The sequence below is a fragment of the Myodes glareolus genome, chromosome 18 (assembly GCF_982192425.1).
Source record: "Myodes glareolus chromosome 18, mMyoGla1.1, whole genome shotgun sequence".
Taxonomy (NCBI): Eukaryota; Metazoa; Chordata; class Mammalia; order Rodentia; family Cricetidae; genus Myodes; species Myodes glareolus.
In genome coordinates, this window is record NC_142043.1 from 9,280,770 (window position 1) to 9,301,144 (window position 20,375).

The 20,375-nt window shown below is 50.3% G+C and overlaps 1 long non-coding RNA gene across 1 annotated transcript; it reads right to left on the reverse strand.

Annotated features, from left to right (window-relative positions):
* Window positions 1–10,878: 10,878 nt before the first annotated feature.
* Window positions 10,879–13,234, reverse strand: LOC146890681 (uncharacterized). Its single transcript, XR_014998427.2, has 3 exons — window positions 13,002–13,234; window positions 12,315–12,377; window positions 10,879–11,258 (listed from the first exon to the last, which is right to left on the reverse strand). It is a non-coding gene; the product is annotated as an uncharacterized LOC146890681 (long non-coding RNA).
* Window positions 13,235–20,375: the final 7,141 nt, after the last annotated feature.

Consider the following 20,375-nt stretch of genomic DNA (forward strand, 5'->3'; position numbering starts at 1 on the left):
ATCAAAGCCTGTGCTTCAAGCCAGACTCCCAGTCCCTACACCAGTCAACTCGAGTCTAACTGTAGCAGCGGAGGAAGGTTTGACTAAACCATGATGAGAAATGCATGCCCATGGTGGGGGGGTGGACTGTTGCTTCATCCTGGGCACAGCCCCCGCCCCCAGAGCAGACCTGGGCTGTCTGTATATTTTAGGTTTATTTTCTTTCTAAGTATGTGTATGTGCATGTGAGTGAAGGTCCCACCAGGGAACAGAAGAGGGCTGGAGTTGGAGTTCAGCCAATTGTGAACTTCCTGACTTGGACGCTGGGAACTGAATGGGGTCCTCTATAAGAACAGTATGTGCTTGTAACTGCTGAGCCATCTCTCCAGCACTGGGAATTATTTTTGAAGGTTTTTCAACTTGATGTAGTTGCTAATCATATTGATCTAATATTTGATCTTCCAATACTACTTTTTTTCATTACCTTCATGTCTGTGGATGCTCCGCACAGGCCAGGGCATGGTTGTGTCAGGGCATGGCTCTCGAATCTCCGAAACTCCTCCCAAGGATGGGGTCTCCTCACCCATTTTTCCTGAGGTCACCTGAAAACCCAAAAGAGATCCCGTACCCAGTGCCCTAGAAGAGGGACAGATGTGTGCGACTGAAAATGGTTACTTTCAGACTTATTTTCTTTTTAATTATGTGTCTCTGTTTGCATCTCTGTGCAGATGTGTGCACATGAGTAGCATGTCCTCAGCAGCAAGAGAAGGCATCAGATCCCCTGGAACTGGAGTTGCAAGCAGTTGTGAGCCTCCTGATGTGGGTGCTGGGAACTCAGCCTGAGTCCTCTGAAAGAGCGGCAAGCCCTATTAGCGGCTAAGCAATCCCTCTAGCATAATCAAAATATTTTTGATTGCTTCACTTGCTGAGAAGAAAGAGAGAGAGAGGGGGGGAGAGAAGAGAGAGAGAGAGAGAGAGAGAGAGAGAGAGAGAGAGAGAGGAGACCCCCTGAAATATCATGCTGAGCGGAAGTCCCATCCTGTCCCCAGTGGTGTCTTGCATCGCTCAGGCATACAGACTCAAGACTATAGCTACAGGGCATCTCCTGCCCCCACCATGTGCCCTTTAGAGTTAAATTTATTTTAATAGCATCCAATTATTTTCTCAAGTGCTGGAGAGACAGACAGGCTACAAAATGGGTGTTATTGCCACCTCTCTCTTCTCCTGGATCCCCAGATGGACAATAAAAAGTCATTTTGTGACTCTCAGTCCCTGGCCCCAGGAGAGACAACCGGGGAAACAGCACCCGCACAAAGAGCTGGCTGGTAAACTATAAACTGCCCGCTTCATCTGTGTAGTGGATGATGGGACAAAAGGGCCATTTCCGACTTGAAATGTCTGTGGATGACTGTGTGTGTGTGTGTGTGTTTGTGTGTGTGTGTGTGTGTGTACATGTGTGTGTCCATGAATGCTGCCAATGCCTGGGTTAAAGGCTCAGCCCCCAATCCAGTAGTTTATGGTGATAGTTAATGTAGCAATTCCTTCCTTTGTGACACCTTTCCTATGTGACAAGTTAGCTAACGATCTCAGGAGCCACCCAGGAAGCCTGGAGAAGCAGGGACAATGCAGCCGAGAGAAGTGGCAAGGGGCGTGAGTTTTCCTGTGTGGTTTTCATTCAGCCAATGACACCGATTCACAGGCACGCAGCGATCCCAGAGAAAGTCTCATGTTTGTGCGTCCACGCGAGTGAGCAAGGGACACAGGATGTGCAAAGGGGAAAAAAAAATCTTTTAAGAGTCTAATGTCTCCTCTCACTGTCCTTCCAGATAATTCCAGAAGAAACAAAAGACTCAACTGAATGCGTCTCCCCGTCACTTCTTACTCCCAGTTAGTCATCCCTCCACAACACGTCCGTGCTGCTTTTTGTTTTCGTTGCTCGTTTTCTGCACAGATTGGAGGAGGGGCTGTGCACCTGGGCATGTGCGATTGTCGAGGCCAGAAGTTCGCCTTGGGTGCCAGTCTTCTGATCCATTTTACTTTAGAGACAAGATCGCTCCCTGGGACCCGGGCTCGTTCACAAACACTTGCTGACTCAAAGTTGAAAGATGAAAGGAGACAGAGGAAATGAAGTGGAGAAAGACTTCCGGCATAGAGAAGAGAAGAGAGCCTGGGCTCTCCTCCCGTTGAACACTCACTCCTAAGGACAGCAGTCATTCTGAGCTCACCCCGGGGAAATGCCCAGTTTGCCTTAATACTGCCATTAAGGCCTATTTCAAAACAAAAGTCCCACTCAAACTTACAGCATCTATGGAGAAAACACAATTTAAGCCACAACACAGTCTATTAATTAGTTGGTAGCATAAGATCGTTTCTCATAATAACACCTGGGACCCTTAGTCATTCGCTATGAGGGAAAAAGGCAAGCTGGGTGTGTGGCAGGACTGAGAAGTGCCATTTTCTGAGGTGACATGATGAACCTGGGGTTCTTTAAGGTAGTTAGCTTGTGTCGCTTTGAGACATATGAATTGAGAGTCAGGGATGAAGACAGAGTGAGTGTGCAAGAAAAAGGGAAAGAAAGAGTGAATCATAGAGCCTTGGGGCTAGGAGCCTGCACGGGACACAGTCCTGGGGTAACAGCTGCCGTCCGCCCTGAGGGCGTTCCTGCTGCACAGCCCCCACCAGAGCTGCCTGCCTGCCTTGGGTTCACATCTGACTTGGCTGCCAGTGTCTGTCCGCACCACCCTCCGTCCTCTCCCTAGGGAAGCCCTCTGCCACGGGAAGGGTGTTCGCCTCACATATTTTTATCCTTCCTCTCTGCCTGCCTCAGCTTGTCCTTTTAGGCTAGCGCATGAATCCAGAAGGGGGCGGCCTTGTGGATCATCTGTTATAACCCAGATGTCCCCATACAGGTCTTAGGACAGTGTTCACCTTCTGAGGAGCCTTTAAGAGATGGAGTCTCATTGGAGGAAGTGAGTCTCAGGGATCAAGGCTTGGGGTGTTTGGGTTCAGCCCCACTTCCTGTTCAGCCTCTCCTTCCTGCCTGTAGTTGTGATCAGCTGCCTCCTACACTTGCTGCCAATCCTTTCATCATGATCAATCGTATTCCACCAACTGTAATGCAGATAGGCCCTTCCTCCCTTAGGTGGCCTTCTCGAGGATGTGGTCACAGAGTTGAGAGCAGTACCCAGCAGGCCTGTGAAGGCATGCTGTCTGTTACAATGCTGTCAGGTCCTCTTCTCACACAGCCCCCATTAGTGGACAGAAAGATGCCTAGCAAAGGAGGAAAAGGTAGATAAATGGGGGCATGTTGAAGAGGTGTGAAGATGAGACCAGGATGAGCCGCTGAGTGACTGGCAGGGTGGGAGACGTGTTGGCAAGGTGTTTGTGAGGAAGAGATGCTTGAGCTGAGGGGAGAGTCCCAGGAGGAAGCCAGACACCCAGCAGTGTCAGGGAAAGATGCTCTAGCCGAAGGGACGAGCATGTGCAAAGCCGATGTGATGGGAGCTGGAAGGAGGCTTGCACACTCCAGGAGCAGAATGGAGTTTGTGTGGGCTGCAGGAGACCAAGCGAGAGTGGTAGGTGGTGCAAAAGGAGGCTTAGTTCTGGTAGACTGCGATAGTGAGTGTGGATTTTTCTCTAAGATCAATGAGAAGCCAGTGGTGTGAGCTGATTTCCATTTTATATCCAAGGTCACAAAACCTTGTGAGTGAGAAATGAAATATCAAGTCACGATATCACCACAGAGCCCTGTTCTCAACTGCATTGCAAGCTGGCTTCATGTAGGCTTAGAAAGCCGGAGCCCCCTCTCCTTTGTCCCCCCAGCTTCCACAGCTGTGCTCTCAGTCTGGGGCGATTCGATTCCCCAGGGTACACTTGGCAAGGCCTGGAGGTATTTTTGGCTGGAACCATTTTCAAGAAAGATACCCTACTAGCAATCAATAGGGAGAAGCCAGAGACTCTGTTGACCCCACAAGGGTTGTCTGCTCTGAGCAGCCGTATGTGAGCTGTGATTCCAGAGAACAACGCTGTCCTTTGTTTATAGGGCAATGACTATAGCATTGTCATCTGTTTATATGGCGATTTCTAAAGAAATACCAGACTCCATCTAACGTCCTCAGCTTTGGAGGATTTCTGCAAAGCAGTTGTTACCTTCAGCAAGCACTGCAGGCTCCCCTGTGATACGGCCTCTTGTCCGCCTCTGCATGCACTGCAGGCTCCCCTGTGATACGGCCTCTTGTCCGCCTCTGCATGCACTGCAGGCTCCCCTGTGATACGGCCTCTTGTCCGCCTCTGCATGCACTGCAGGCTCCCCTGTGATACGGTCTCCTGTCCATCTCTGCATGAAGCCAGGCAGACTTCATTATAATAGAAGGCACAGCAAACTGGCTGTCGGCAGCCCGGAGAAGGGGAAACAACAGGTTTGCTTGGGCTCTCCCCCTTTTAGAGACCGCGCCTGTGATCCTGGCACCCAGGTAGCCATGCAGCAGATGAAATAAGTGGAGCCATTCCCGGAAGCAGGCTCGATGATGGAGACTGTCTGGTTCCCGCCAAGACCAGATACTGAAGCTTGAAATGTCAGTGGACTAGCAGCTGCCCCTTAAATGCCATTTTATGACATTTGCACATGTGCATACACTCGCTATGATAACTGAACACTCAGGGGGAGCATTTAGAGGACTATAGTTCCACACAGTTCACACACTCTCCTGATGGCCACAGATCAGACCACACATCACAGTAGCTATGGAGTGACAACTCCCCTCTCACAAAATAGTGACCGGTTTGGGGGCCTGATATATGCACGTGTACCTTCTACTTTGAACCCTGTAGCTTACACTTTACAAATGGCCCATCACTTACACTTTACAAATGGCCCATCACTTACACTTTACAAATGGCCAATCACTTACACTTTACAAATGGCCCATCACACTCACTGAAATGAATCTGTTGCTTACTGGGTGCCATACGCTGTCCATGCAGCCATCTCCTTGAGCCAGCCTGTCTTCGTCTGGGTTCCTTCAAAAGCAAACCTCAAAGCAAAAATTTGTCAACCAGTAGCGGATTGCATTGGGAAGGAACTGAAGCCAGGGAGCCGAGAGAGAAAAACCTACTAGATGGTCCTGATGACGGAGCCACTGCTCAGGAAACTGGGGACTCTAGTCCCTGGAAGTGTCTGGAAGATCCTACAGAACACAGCTCAGGTTTGTCTCCGCACAGAGAGTGTTAACTCTGGCCCTCCTTGAGGTGTGCCAGGGATATGTACCATGTTATAGATCTTCTTCACTATCAGCTTGACTGGATTTTAGGAGACTCACCTTTGGGTAAGTCTGTGAAGGCTGAAAGGGAACAGTGTCTGCTCAGGACCCCCAAGACCAAGTTCTTAGTGTCAAGTTGGGAGTGTAGGCCCCAGCCCCTCGCATCTATCCCAGCCTCCAGGTCTGGTCTGGACTCCAAATCCCAGCAGGCCATGTCCTGACCCCTCCCTGGGTACTTAAGTGATCTCCCTTTCTTTCTGGGGGGGGGGGGAATCACATCTTTGCGGCTTCCCATTTCCCCCTCGGGGCCACCCGAGAGCACAGATCTCTCATTAAACCTGGATATTTCTTAATTTGGCTTGTTTTGATTTGGCTTGATTGGGAATTTTTGCGTAGGCAGGGAGCTAATATTAAGAAATATTCCCAACATTTGAGTCTACGCCCTTTCTCCAAAGAGAGCCTAAATGTTTGTCATAATTACCATTCCAATTTTCTGTCACCCCTATATCCAAAAAGTTTGGAATGTTAGGTTGGGAACGTAGATCCCAGTTCCTCACATCTATCCCAGTCCCCAGGTCTGGTCTGGACTCCAAATCCCAGCAGGCCATGTCCTGACCCCTCCTTGGGGATGGGGTCAGGACCACTCCCCAGGGTACTTAAGTGCTCTCCCAAAAGAGGAGCACGTGGTCTCCCTTTCTTCCTTCTGGGGGTCCGCAGATCTCCCATTAAACCTGGATATTTCTTAATTTGGCTTGTTTTGATTTAGCTTGATTGGGCATGTTTGCAACATCAGGGAGCTCGCGTTAGGAAATATTCTTAACACTTAGCATGAAGGAGATTTATTTGCCCCAGAGGGAAAAAGGTAGGGACTAAGAGACAAAGACAGGAGATACAGGATGAGGCAGAAGGAGAAGGGAACAAGGGAGAGGGTTAAGGTGTATTTGCCCTAAGAGGGACAAAGTAGTGACCACCTCTAGATAGAGGTGAGACTGTGGCACATGGGCAAATGGTGGTTTATAAAGGTGAAGGGGGAAACCCATGTTAGGATGAAGTGTTTAATTTTAATTGGCCTTGTCCATTAGGTGAGCCAAAGGGGGCTTTTGATTGTTGGACTTTAATACTTTGATAGCTGAACCTTGGTAGTCAGCCTCAGGAGGAAGAAGTGGTCATGTGAGGGAACAGACCCTTGGTGGCTAGCTACAGGAATGTAATCTAACAGGAATGGGGGAGAAGGGCAAGGCCTGCCAGAGCCATGCTTCCCATGCTTAGGTTGACTAGCATCCCTTCAAGGCATAAGCAGGGAAGACCTCCCCAGAGTGTGGGTGGTACTCTCTCTTGGGCTGGGGTCCCACACTGAATAAAAGGAAAAAGGAGAAAACCACCCACATGTTCATATTCCCTTCCGTCTACTTTCTTATCTGCCAACATGTGAACAAGAAGCTCCGCATTGCTGTCACAGGCATGAACCTCTAACTGCCCCACCCTCCCCTCCAGCACAGACTGTCACTCCAAATTGTGAGCCAAGCAGTCTTCCTCCTTGACATTGCTTCCTGCTAGGTGTTCACTCACAGCAGCAAGTAACTAGCATAAACTCTAGGGCCTTCCCATCCTTCCTGCAGCTCCTTGCCCCAAAGGCTACTGCCGGCTGAGCCCAGGAAGTAATACCAGGCATAGAAATGGTGCTCAAGCTGGCTGAAAATATGAACTCGGGATGCCAATGCCATCCAAGACGCCTCCCCTGACCACCTAGAAGGACATTAGTACAGGCCCACTTAGGTGGGCATCGGGCTGATGCCCATATGCGTTGGTTAAATGAGATTGAGTTGGGGTTGTGTTGGCCCAGAAGCCCCATTCACATCCATTTCCAATTGACTTCCTACAGCGGACAAAGCGCCATGGGCTAAGGGGTCCCACACAACAGACACACACCACAGCACAGTTCACAACAGGGACACAACACCGCACAGTTCACAACAGGGACACAACACCACACAGTTCACAACGGGGGCACAACACCACACAGTTCACAACAGGAGCACAACACCACACAGTTCACAACAGGGACACAACACTGCACAGTTCACAACAGGGGCAAAACACCACACAATTCACAACAGGGACATAACACCGCACAGTTCACAACAGTGGTACAACACCACACAGTTCGCAACAGGGATACAACACTGCACAGTTCACAATGGGGGCACAACACCACACACTTCACAACAGGGACACAACACTGCACAGTTCACAACAGGGACACACCACCGCACAGTTCACAACAGGGACACAACACTGCACAGTTCACAACAGGGACACACCACCGCACAGTTCACAACAGGGACACAACACTGCACAGTTCACAACAGGGACACACCACCGCACAGTTCACAACAGGGACACACCACTGCATAGCTCACAATAGAGGCCCCACCACATAACTCACAACAGGGGCACACCATATAGCTCACAACAGGTGCACACCACTGCACACTTCAGAGTGCATATTGCTAAGCCATCTATGGTCCTGAAATGGCCCTCTTTATAAAGTCACTGTGTGGGCTGGTACAGGCCCCATATTCATGACTTTATTATCTTAACTAATTATACCCACAGTTCCAGGGGCTAGGGAGTCCTCATGAGAACTTTGACCTATAACGCTCAAGAGAGCAGCTGTCCCCTTAGGTGTTTGTTCTCCACTGTTTGAATCTGCTGCATCCTGAAAAAGAGCCCTTGAGTATACAGTTCCAGCTGCTTTGGGAGCTCTAATCCTCGAGTGACAGTGTGGCTGGATGACAGATCCAGAGGGCAGAGGGCTGTTAGAATAGCTGAAGGCCTAGAAAAGCCGCCAACAAGAGGGCTTGTGCCCTGGGTTCATCTCTGCCACCCTAATCACTGAGCTGCAGTCACCGGAGACCATAAAGAAAACTATGACAGGAATAAAAAGCTGCCAGGAATCTTTCGAAAATCACAAACAAATGCGATGAGCAGCCGGGGTTTACAAAGAACAAATTATGCCAGACACACTTGATTGTGCCTTTGAGGGAACTAAGAAATTAAGGAACGCGAAGGATAAGGGAGATGCTATACATCTTGATTTTAATACAGCAATTGATATATTGTCTCATGGAATTGTCCTTGCAAAATTAATTCAAATTGGCTTGGTGAGGAGAACTATCCCGAGGGTTGAAAACCAGTAGTAAGATAAGCAAATAATGATTGCAGGAGAACATCCAGGGCCACGGCCTTGGGATAGAATGGGGAGAGGACATAGAGAGGGCAGTTGGAGGGGACAAGAGGGAGGGCAGGAGGGAGGGCAGGAGGAGGGGACAGGAGGGAGGGCAGGAGGAGGGGACAGGAGGGCAGACAGGAGGAGGGGACAGGAGGGAGGGCAGGAGGAGGGGACAGGAAGAGGGGACAGGAGGGAGGGCAGTAGGAGGGAACAGGAGGAAGGATATAAGGAGGGGGCAGGAGGAGGGGACAGAGGGAGGATAGGTAGAGGGGAAAGAGAGAGGCAGGCCTGGGCACTGCTGGCAGACAGACATGTACAGAAGTGTGGAAATGGGTCTGAGAAGGAGCTGACCAGACCCCTGAACACAGTGAGTGTCATAACTGGCTCTGTGCCAGGTAAGCCACCCCATGGCCCTGCTGGAGGCTAGACCTTGAAGAGTCTTGTGACCCTGGCAGATCAAAGCTGCTAAAAATAAAAACACGTGCAGGTGACCTCAGAAGCAGGGGTTCGGTCAGCCTCCAGGCTTTAGCGTCTCAAACGGGGACACTGGCGATGGATGTTGATTGAGACAGAGACCCACATTGGAACACTGCACTGAGCTCCCTAGGTCCAAACGAGAAGCAGAAGAAAAGAGAACGTGAGCAAAGAAGGCAAGACTAGAGGGAACCTTCATCCGACGATGGATGGCGATACAGACAGAGACCCACATTGGAGCACCGGACTGAGCCCCCCAAGGTCCAAATGAGGAGCAGAAGGAGGAAAAAAATGAAAAAGGAAATCAGGACTGCGAGGAATGCGATCACCCACTGATACAAGGGGACTGATCTAATGAGAGTTCACCAAGGCCAGTTGGACTGGGACAGAACGAGGACGTGATCCAACCAGATTCTCTGAATGTGGCCGGATTCTCTGAATGTGGCTGGCCCGGAGTCTTTCTGAAAAGCCATTGACAATGACACTGGGACTTGTTTCCTCTGCATAAACTGGATTTTGGGGATCCAGTCTGTTTGGATACTCACCTTCCTGGACCTGGAGGGAGGGGGGAAGGAACTTGAACTTCCCACAGGGCAGGAAACCCTGACTGCTCTTAGGGATGGAGAGGGAGGAGGAGAGGGAGTTGGGGGAGTGGGAGGGTGTTGGGAGGAGGGGCGGAAATGGAAACGTTTATAATTTAATAAAATTACTTTCTCATAAAAAAAAAGAGTGTCACAGAACCACAGCAGGACAGGGCTAGGCAGGAGCCTTTGGGAAGGGGCCCTCTCTCTGCCTGCCAGAGGCAGGAGACTGCCCCAGAACTTAGGAGAAGTGCAGAGCTGTGGGCTTGGCCCTCAGGATTCACACAGAACTGACAGAGGGTTCAGCAATCCCACTGGTAACAGGTGACCAGACGCCACTCCTTTCTGGGGTCTCCCTGGGAGACACCGGCCATGGAGTCAGCTCAACCCTTTCTTGCCTTTCCTTTTCTCTGCTGCCTTCCTTTGACTTTTCCCCTGTGTGCCCACTATATGGTAGACACTGCTCCAGATACCGGGCATCAGGTAAAGGGGGAAGAACTCCTACCACTAGCAGGGGGTTGGTGATAGAGGACAGTCATGGGGGCAGAGGGCTAGAGGCGGTACCAATGGACCCCGGCACACTCCACCAGCGAAGCCCTAGCATTTGGACATACAGGACAGTCTTGATTTTCTCGATGAACATACTGCAAGGGACAAAATAGGAGAAAATCTATAGAATACAGGAGTCTTGCTGGGCTTGCAATATCAGTCATAGTGTGAGACCGCATTTAGATTTTGATCTGAACAAGCGGATAGTTAAAAAGACATGCATGAGACTGGAGAGCTGGCTCGGTGGTTGAGAGGGCTTGCTGGTCTTACCGAGGACCTGAACTCAGTTCCCAGAAGCCACGCAGGCCGCTCACAACTGCTTGGAAGTCTAGCTCCAGAGGCTCCCGTGCCCTCTTCTGGACTCCAAGGGCATTCACTCATATACACACATGTGCATGCGCGTGTATACACACACACACACAATTAAAAATAAATCTTTTAAAAAAACATTTAGGAAGAAAAGGGGGGGAACAATGAATATTTGTGAATAGGAACTTTTTTAAGCAATTATGTAGCATGATGTGTGTTGGGGGTAGGGCCAGGAAGAAATGCCCAGATCAATCAGTATTGTTTGCAAGTTAAAAATGATTGAAGTTAATGACAGTTTAGTAGACCATAGAAATTTCATCATACTATTGTACTTTGTATGTGTTTGAGATGTTCATAGTAGAAGAGGAAGGGGTGGAGGAAGGAGGAAGGAAGGGAGAAAAGGAGGAAGGGGTGGATCAGAGAGACCAGAGGAGATGTGGAGGAGTTAGATGTTAGGCAACTAATAGGTAAACAAGGAGCAGTTTTGTTTTATAAATTGTGTGCTTTATAGAAACCGCTCAGAATGAGCGACAGCCAGCACCACAGCCAGTGCTCAGAATCTCAAGGGGTTCTGGTGAGTGACGGGACAAACTAGACCAACAGGAAGACAGAGACACACATTTTGGGGACCAAGAGGAGGAACAAGAATCGCCATGGAAGATGGAAGAAAGCATGCAGTGGAATCTGCAGGTCCTCAAGTTTGGAATGACTTCTGGGCCTCTCCTGGGTTATCTGAGGGGAGCTGGGTCATCCACAGGCAAGGCAGGGGGCACGGAAGAGGGGCAAGTACAATACCTGTTAGAGTCATGTGGTCACCTGAGCCTGAGCTTGGTCCTAGGGTGATGTCCACAAACTGTGTGGTACTGTAAGGCTGCTCTGGGGAGAGAGAGGGGAAGCAGGGGCCGTGTCGGTGTCTCTATCACAGACAGCTGCTTTGTCCCCACCCCACCCCAGCTGCTACCAGTTTCCTCTGGCCAATTTCCCACTCAGACTTCCAGGTCCCTGGGAGTCATCTGCTGCTGTGACCTGCTTTCTCTCAGGATCCACACTCATTCCTTCTAGAGAACTCTCATGCCTGTCTGGGGGTGGACCATGAAGGTGCTGGTGTTCCTACCATAAGCCTTTGTTTTTTAAGACAGGGTCCCTGTACTTTAGGCTGGCCTTGAACTCACGGAGTAGCTAAGTCTGACTTTAGCTCCTCATGCTTCTGCTCTGCTTCCCACGTGCTGGGGTTGCCATATGCACCACCCTTCTGGGTTTTATGCAGTGCTGGGAATGGAACCCAGAGTTTTGTGTATGATGGGCAAGCACCCTACCGACTGATCTACATCCCCAGTCACTACTCGGAGGGGAGACCAAAGTATTTCTGTTGTCACTCAGTGTTAGTCTTTCCCGGGTTCCATTCTGCCCTCTGCCCTTCATGTCTCCAAGGAAGAAGAGTGTGGCTCAGGTTCTCCAGACCTGGAGCAGAGGTGGTGGGACGTAAACTCAGCTTATTTTGCCCCTTCCCTGGCTTCAGAATGAGGATCAGTAACGGTACTGGCCTCGTGGTGCCATATTGCCTGAATGGCTGTAGTTGTGTGTGATGGGGGTTGTCTATCCTCACACACCTGCCTGTCTGCCCAGAGGCTCCTGAGGACACCCCCTGCCTATCTGCCCAGAGGCTCCTGAGGACACCCCCTGCCTGTCTGCCCAGAGGCTTCTGAGGATACCCCCTGCCTGTCTGCCCAGAGGCTCCTGTGGACACCGCCCTGGGTGTTGCATCTGTTCATCCTCCTCTTTGATACTGGTCCTCCTTGGTTGTCAGCTATCCCTGGCTCCTCGCCTACAGGACTTCCCATCCAACACTGAATGCTGGCTCCTTGTTCTGCACCAGCATCTTCCTGGGAACAACAGCCCAATCAGAGCTTCCATTAGGTCAAGGCACCTCACCTTCATGCAGTTTCTTGGAAGCAGCAGCCCAATGAGAACCTCCGTTAGGTCAAGGCACTTTACCTGCATGTCAAAATTAAGAGGACAGGTCTGTTTGCTATGCTGGTTTTCCTCCACTTTAAGCCCTTAGAGTGATGATGAAATAAAATGGGGAAGAATGCACAGATCCTGTCCCGAGTCCACACAGATATACTCATTCCTTCAGGGTATGGGAGTGACCTCAGGATTGGATTGTGGAGCAAGGCTTGGCAATGCAACTGAAGCCACACCTCCTGTGTTCTTCACACGAACAGGGTCTGTTCTCTTTGCACAGACAAGACCCGCCCTCTTTGCATAGACAAGATCCACCTCTTTGCACAGACAAGATCTGTTCCCCGTACACACACAATTCATTCTCATTCTTGTCCAAGCAAGGCAGGCTAAGTGGCAGTGAAAGCTGACTTCCTCTCCGTCAGCCCCTAGACTGGATAGAGACAGCCACTCCTAAAGCATTTATTCAGCAACTGTGTTCAGAGAGCCTGCCACGTGGCACCCGCTCAGTGCTGGAATTGAATTTATTTTCTGTATTAAAGCTCAGGAAAGATTGGAGAGCCCCAACAGTGAAGCCTCCAGGAAAGATTTCTAAGCTTGTACGGAATAAAATGCACATTCTTTAGCATGCTGTCAGTTATCATTGCTGCTGTTTACCTGAAAGGAAAGAAAGGCGCTCTCAGCCCCAGCGGACAGGTGCAAACAGGGATTGCAGCCCGAGGCGATGAAGGGGGCCAGTTGCCTCTTTGTCCTGAAGCCAAGGAATTCCCACTGATCCCTCGTTGTGGGCACAGGAGTCGCTTTCCTCTGTTTGTTATGCTGGAGACTGAACTCAGAGTCTTGAGCGTGCTGAGGTGGACAGCAGTCTACCGCTGAGCTCCATCCCAAGCACAGACGCTGTTACTGGTTTAGGAATAGGATCTCACTATTTGCACAGTGATCTGTTCCCGGTACATACACAATCCTCTCTCATTATACAAATAAGGTAGGCCAAGTTGACCTGAAACTCAAGATGCCCCTGCCTCTGCCACCTGAGTGCTAGGATTACAGTGTGCACTGCCATGCCCAGCTATTTCTTTATTTTTCATTTTTTATGATAGCATGAAGTAAGGGGCATCCAGAATCATCTAGAAGTTATTACTTGATGAGTCTGCACCTATGCCTCTGTTATCAGAATTCCACGCTGTTTTGCTGTCTGGAGCAAGTCTTCTCACAGCCATTTCTGTAGCTGAGAATCCAAGGATTTAAGGAGCAACCACGCCCTGGATGCCTGGGTGTACCTTCAGGGCTTGTATGTTGCTGTCACTGTTTTCTGTGTTCCCTGCAAAACAGCAGTGACCTTGAGGGCATGGGCAGTTCCCTAAAGGAATCAGTCACCCATGATGACCTTACAGAGCTGGGCCACCTGTCCCTTGGATCATCTGCCCGAGGCCAATAAAAAGATAAGGAGAATTCTGAGAAAAGAGTCCCTCACTCTAGAGTCTGACTGGAACCTCTCACAAGCTAAGACCAAGAGTCACCAGGCTGACAAGATGGCTCGGTGGTTAAGAGCAATAGTTGCTCTTCCAGATGACCCACATTAGGGGCATCACATCCTCCTGTCGTTCCAGCTCTGGTGTGTCCAACACCGTCTTCTGGCCTCTAATGGCACCCACACACAGGTAGCACACACTCACACACATGTAAATAGATTTAAAAAAAAAAAACTCTAACACAATTAACAATGCTTATTTAAGGCCTTTCTCCTCTCCCAGATCTAAGTCCACGGTTGGCTATGACTTTTAGCAGAAGCAGGGAAAGAACATGTCCCAAACCTCTTGCATAGGCCTCGTGGCTCCCAGTTTTACCTTATCAGATTACAATCCATCAAAGCACCCCACTGCTACCGTCATTACTTATTGAGAAGGTGGAGGAGGGGGAGAGCTTCCTAGTAGTTCTTTGAGATGTAACTCACAAACTAGCAAAACGGCTCCTGTCTGCTGCTAAAACACCCGTTCCCGCGCTCTGGCGTGCGCCTCGTTCTTTCCCTTAACACCTCCTGTTTTCAGTGAGTTCCACACTGCACCAGCCTGGCTTATTCTGAAATCCTTTTCTGCCTAAAGCTGAGGATCAGGTTGTATAGGAGTCCAGGTCCCTAAATGATGAAGGGAACCCCAGGCTACTACAGACAACTCTGCAGACAACACGCCTCTGCCCCTGCCATACCACTGATGGCAAGGCTGCATGGGAAGGAATGGCCACATGAGGGGCAGCGCCCAGGCCCTGCTTCCTGACAACCCAGCTCACTGCTCTAAGCTCTCGCTGCCCTGAATAGCATCCTGGGCGATCCCGCCATGGCCGCTCACGCAAGCTTTGCTCTTGTTCTATCCTAGCTGTTGGCAAAGAGAGCACTGTTTTCCTGCAAAACTTCAAAGAGCTCCTTCTGCAAGCAAACAGCTTATCTCAGAAAACTTCGCATTCCCATCCTCTGGTCTACATGACAGAGGAGGTGGCTGTGCCACTGGGGTTCATGTTAAACAGCAACAGGGCTTCAGTATTGGTTTTCTTTTCCTTTGTGAGACAGGAGCTAACCTCAAGCTCCCTCAGTAACAAAGGGTGATCTTGAACTTCTGATCACCCTGCCCCTACACCCCTAGTCCAGTGTTTATAGCATCACATTTGTTGTCACAGCCCTGGGGATTGAACCCAGGGCCCCGTGTACAGGAAGGAAGCATTCTTCCACCTAAGTCCCATCGCTGCCACAGTATTGGAATGTTTCTAGAACAGCGTGAGGCTTGGGGACCCATGTCTTTCTGGGGGTCTTACCCTCCAGATGCTCGAGGTGAGCCTTGAGAAGCAGGAAACAACCGCCTTGTGATGCACATCAACCCGCCCAGGCGAGAGGTGGGGATTACACAAAGCAAAGATGCAATAGACCTCCTTTCATGGTAATGAGAGAGGAGGTAAAGCGCGGGGGAAATCACAGCCCTATAATTTTTTTTTTTAAATCCTTGTCAGGCAGCACTTGAGGCTGCAGGGAGGCATTGAAAAGCCAGTCAAGCAACGCCAGCATGCCCCACACCCAAAAGACTGGGTGTTGCCTGGTGAGCAGCCTGAGAAAAGGAAGGATACTTTAAGGATAGAAATTAAATAAAAACTAGATTGTGGTAAGTGAGAAATGAAATCCCACCTTCATACAGACCCCCGTTGCATTGAGGAGCTCAGCAACGCACAAGCCACTAAGTCAGTGCAAAGCCTGATGCTGCCGGCCTTCGCCAGCCCTTGGCCAATTCAAGCAGAAGCACCCAACATGAGCCAGCACTGAACTCCCACCTGGCAGCCACTGGCAGCTGATATCAACTGTAGCCATGATCCCTCATAACCCAAGAAAGAGTGAGTCCCCAATGTACTCCCACAACCACAAGGTAGAAACAGCCCTGCAATCCTCCCCAGTGTAGCAGCATAAACCAATGTTGGAGGCTGTGGCCCTGACCCTGAATTTCCTGTAAACAACTTGTTATGCTGCAGTGGTTCTGAGCAAAACAACTTGTTTATCCTGTGTTTGCAGCTGCTCTGAGCAGGAGACCCTCAGGAGTTCCTGATGGCAGGGGAGTGGTTTCTGGTGGGTTTGGCTGGGGCGTGGCTATCAGTTAAGGGTCCATATAGAAGCAGCTCTGGTACACAATAAAGAGAGGTATTCTTGTTTCAAGGATGACCCGTGTCTCTCTCTGAGAATGGTCCTATAGTGCAGGCTCCTCACTACAAACAGAGTACCGTAGTACACGTAGTAGGACGGACGGTACAAACCATGGCTTCCGTGCTCTGCAGACCTGGGTTTGAATCCTGACTCTGTCATTACATTGCAGTATGTCCTTGAACAAATACAACATTTTTCTGTGCTTCCTCCTCTTCCTCCTTCCTCTTCTTTCTCCTCATTCCCCTCTCCCTCTCTGGATGTCTGATGTCTGTCTCAGTCACCCACCACCTTATTTACAGACGCTCCCAAGGCTCACAAATTCGGCTAGACTGGCCGGGCAGCAGCCCCCAGATCCTCCTATCTCTGTCTCTTGCAGGATTACAAACACTCTGAGGCTTTTCCAGGTGGGGGCTGGGGATCAGGCCTAAGTCCTAAGTCCTCGTGCTTATTTGGCGAGTGTTTTATCCACTGAGCCACATTTCCTCCACTCTTAATTGACAAGGCTGTTGTAAAGATTAAAAAGATGGCACATCTTAAATACTTGCCTCTCTGGGAAATTTACTTCCTTCTGTCCTATCTGTGAATTCCTAAGGTCCCTGAGGACCTTCCCTGACTTGGCCCCTAGGTTCTAGCTGATCTCAACAAAGCCCTGCCCACCCTGCCCGCTGAGGCCTGCAGGGAGGAAGCTACCAGTGAAGGCTTCCCTGGCTTCCCCAAGCACACCAGGCTCACATTCTTGCTGAGCTCACACCACACCTTTGCTACTTCAAATCAGTGTGGTCCTGAAGCCTACCCTTACCCTGGGTGTTATATGCAATGAGAATATACATTCTTGTGGGTTGAACTGGCTCTTCTTGGGGGTTCTAAATTTGAACCTGAGAGCCACAACTTCTAAAAAGTCTAGTTTAGTGATGCCATCTCCTCAGAAAGATACAAGTTCATTCACCCATAGTGAGTTATGCTGTATCTTTATATATTTAGTTCTTTATTCTTAATTGTATGTGTGTCTGTATACATGTTCATGTGTGAGCTAATAATTTGGCTGCAAATACACATGTGTCTATGTGTACAGAGTCCAGAGATAAAAAGTCCAGCATTTTCCTTAATGGCTCTCCACCTTGAGATAGGGTCTCTTACTGCAAAGGGAGCTCACCGATGTATCTAGACTAGCTGGCCAGCAAGCCTCAGGATCCTCCTGCCTCCACATCCCCAGTGCTGGAATTACAGGTGTCCACGCCTGTATCCAACATTTTATGCAGATGCTGGGGATCCGAACTCAGGGCCTCAGGCTTGTACAGCAAGCACTTTGCTAGCTGAGTCCTCTCCACCCATCACACCCCCCAAGTTATACTGTATCTTGACTCCTGTTTTCTTTCCAGGGGTTCTCTTGGGCTTGACTCCAATTGCATTCCCCCTCACTGAGCTTTAAGGGTACCAGTCCCCATCAAGGCCAGGACAAGGTGCTGTGGAATGCGACGAAGAATGCTCTATGGTTGCTGCTAACAGGCAAGCAAGGGGCACAGAAGCAGGTATCAGATCGGGGGGTTTGAGGCCACCTCACTGTTTCCTCTAGAGCTCCAAGCTCCATGAGTCCCCGTCACACTTCTTCCCATGAGTGCTGCTTCACGCTCAGATTTCCCTCCAGCTCTCTAATGCTGAGAACTAAGTCCACGAAGAACCCATGTGCTGGGTGCCATCTCCACAGCGGTCGAACCTGCCTGCCTGTCTTCATCCAGCACCCTTAACAAATCTCATAGATTCACTCAGCAGAAAACAACAAAACTTCCTGCTAACACCTAGGACTTGTTGCTCCTGCCAGGCAAAAGATGTAAGTGCCAAAACTGAAACTGGAAGGAAATCTGCGAGCCACCACCTCTAGAGCTTCGGGGTTCTCAGGTGTCAGCGGGAGAAGCCTTTGTCTCAGTGAAGTTCCTTCAGGGTTGAGGATAATGAGACAGGGTCTCATGCAGCCTAGGTTAGCTTCACACTTGGTGTGTAAGCAAGACTGGCCTTAAACTCCTTGCTTCCTCCTCTCACGTGCTGGGACTGCAGGCATGCACCTTCAAACCTAGCGTTCATTGGAAAGTTGATTTTCTGAGACAGCATCTCATGTAGCCCAGGCTAATCTCAAACTTGCTCCATAGCTGAGGATGGCCTGCATCTCCTCCGAGTGCAGGAATTATCGACTGGCTTTCCTGTGAAATCTTAACAGGACACAGGAAGTGAGAGCAGCTGCTGCTGCTGCCACTACTGCTGCTGCTACTCTGCTGCTGCTCTGCTGCTGCTACCGCTACTGCTGCTGCTGCTCTGCTGCTGCTGCTCTGCTGCTGCTCTGCTGCTCTGCTGCTGCTGCTCTGCTGCTGCTGCTCTGCTGCTGCTCTGCTGCTGCTCTGCTGCTGCTCTGCTGCTGCTGCTCTGCTGCTGCTCTGCTGCTGTTGCTCTGCTGCTAGGCTGCTGCTGCTGCTGCTCTGCTGCTCGGCTGCTGCTGCTCTGCTGCTGCTGCTCTGCTGCTGCTCTGCTGCTCGGCTGCTCTGCTGCTGCTCTGCTGCTGCTGCTGCTCTGCTGCTGCTGCTGCTCTGCTGCTCTGCTGCTGCTGCTGCTCTGCTGCTAGGCTGCTGCTGCTGCTCTGCTGCTCGGCTGCTGCTGCTCTGCTGCTGCTCTGCTGCTCGGCTGCTGCTGCTGCTCTGCTACTGCTCTGCTGCCGTTGCTGCTGCTGCTGCTGCTGCCACCTCGCTGCTCTCAGAAACCCACCCTTCCAGGTATACAAACTCCCCAACAACTTCTCCCAAGAGATGTCTACGCCTTGTTCTCTCTGATTTCATGTAAAATCCAGCCCTTCTCACTCTCGTTCCTCAGGGCACTGTCAGCATCGTGTAAAGGCTGCTGATCTTGTTCAACTCTGAGGATTTATGGAGGAGAAAATTGACACCAGGTAGGTGAAACATGCAAACCTAGGCTCCCGGATCAGCCCTCGTCGCTCACAGGCTAGCACCACAGAAAGGGGCACCATCTCCAGTCTTATCCAAGGTTCCAGGCAAGATAGCCCCATATGGATTCTTTCTCACAGTCCAAGACCCTAGGAAGCAATTTGTTCTGCATGGAATAATGGCTTGATGGAGCAGGAGTGTTGAGGAGAAGCTGCAAGAACCTTCAGGGATTGGAGACCAGACCTTCGACTCCCAGCACTGACTCTCCAGAACAACCATGACTCAGCTCTCGGTCTAATTAAGGACCTGTCATTATTCACTAGTTCTGTGCAAGAGCTGGCAGAGGCAGAAATGAACGAAGCATAAAGGGGAACTGGGAAACTGCGAGGAGCTCAGCTAAGAGGGCCTGGAGGAAAGCAGAAATGCAGACATGGTCACCTGCCTGTCACCCATTCCTTCTCTCACCTCAGGTCCCATGATCACAGATGCTACTCAGTTTCCCAGAGGACAGTCAAGCAAACGCATGGGCCTCAGCCCTCTATCCAGCCGTAACCTTGTGCTGCTGGGCACTGAGGTCTCCGCTCCACTTACCTGCAGCTACCAAAGTTCATTCACTCAGCCAATACTTAGAAATTACCTGCCACTTGCTCTTTCCCAGGCACTGGGAGTCGAGTGTGCCAGAAGGTCTGATCTGAGGTGTAATAGTCGGGGAAATCTGAAGAGGTGGCATTTGAATGTGACCAGGAATGGGAAGAATGGTCAGTGGGCCAACTGGGGCAAAGGCTGAGGAAGGCTGCAGCCTGCGTGACGTGAGAAGGAAGGGAGGTGGGAGGGCAGGATGGCAGAGGATCTATTTATCACTTTTGCTGTCACTGTGACAAAATGCCTGACAGAGACAGCTTCAATGTATAAATTTCATCATGGTGATGAAGTCATGGCTGCAGAAGCATTAATATCGGGTCACAATACAGTGACAGATAAGAAGCCGGGAGCTCAGGCCAGGAGGGTACATTTGTGCTGGCTGATCTTAGGCCAACTTGACACAAGCCAGAGTCATCGAAAGGAGGAAGTCTCAATTGAGAAAAATGCCTCCATAAGATCTGACTGTAGGGCATTTTCTTAATTAGTGTTTGATGTGAGAGGACCCAGCACATTGTGGGTATTGCCATCCCTGTGCTTGTAGTCCTGGGTTCTATAAGGAAGCAGGCTGAGCAGGCCATGAGGAGCAAGCCAGTAAGCAGCATCCTCCATGGCCTCTGCGTCAGCTCCTGCCACCTGACTCCTGCCCTGACTTCCTTCGATGATGAACAGTGCTGTGGAAGCACAAGCCGAATCAACCCTTCCCTCCCCAACGTGCTTCTGGTCATGGTGTTTTATCATGACAATTGTAACCCTAACAAGGACCATGATTGTCACTTTTCTGTAGCT